This window comes from Dermacentor andersoni, chromosome 3, assembly GCF_023375885.2.
Source record: "Dermacentor andersoni chromosome 3, qqDerAnde1_hic_scaffold, whole genome shotgun sequence".
NCBI lineage: Eukaryota > Metazoa > Arthropoda > Arachnida > Ixodida > Ixodidae > Dermacentor > Dermacentor andersoni.
The window spans coordinates 155,373,608-155,374,552 of record NC_092816.1 but is presented as its reverse complement, the minus strand read 5'-3'; the positions used below and the strand labels follow the sequence as shown (position 1 = coordinate 155,374,552).

The following is a 945-nucleotide window of genomic DNA, read 5'->3' as shown; positions in this document are numbered from 1 at the left end:
ACAGACAGACAGACAGACGGACGGACGGACGGACGGACGGACGGACGGACGGACGGACGGACGGACGGACGGACGGACGGACAGACAGACAGACAGACAGACAGACAGACAGACAGACTCAAAACGGCTGAAGCAGAAAAATAATGCTGTTCACATTAAAAAAATGAATTACGTATCAGATGGTCGGATCAGACGGAGTTTCGCCAGCACAGCAGTCCGATACTCTAATTATTAGGCTTTATTCGCACGTATATACGTCTATCGCGTCAACGCCAACCAGCCGCTTGATGATGATGATCACCGCGTGTGTGACATTGCGTAGCACGGGTGCTTGACAGCACATGCGAGAACGCCAGTTTCGTTTGCCTCAAGGACGCTGTAATAAATTAGGCAAACTAACAGCGTTTGATGAACCACTTCACGAAACCTTCGCTTCCCTTAGATTCCGAGATGCGCGTTGGATCTACATAATTTTAAAGCGAAGCTGTTTATGGCCAGGGTTACGTGCACTTCTGTTCTACGTGTGCAAAAACCGTGGGCCGATCCCGGAGATAGTGCGATACAGGGCCGATACGCGGCGGAGGTGAAGCATGCTTCTATCACTGCGCCCACTTGCAAAATTAAGTTTAATATCTTGGGTCCAAATAGAACCGGCATCAGATATTAAGCTGATATGAAGAGATACTACACTTTGATACGCGTTAGCCATGTCTACGTTCGCATGGCCCTCTTTTTGGCGGCGTTCTGTCTTGACTTGGCCTTCGTCTCACGAAGTCTCGTCAAGCGTACTGGATGGTTTACGGACATTGATACGCACAGGAGTGACCATATTTCCACGTATATCAAAATCAAAGAACTTTACTCTTCCAACTCAAATGATACAATCTAAAGATAAATTCCAGTCTGTTAGGGAAGACCTCTGTCAAGGTAATTTACTACATAATT

General features: G+C 47.2%; 1 pseudogene; it reads right to left on the bottom strand.

Annotated features, from left to right (window-relative positions):
* Positions 1-529: 529 nt before the first annotated feature.
* Positions 530-709, bottom strand: LOC126524770 (U2 spliceosomal RNA; annotated as a pseudogene).
* Positions 710-945: the final 236 nt, after the last annotated feature.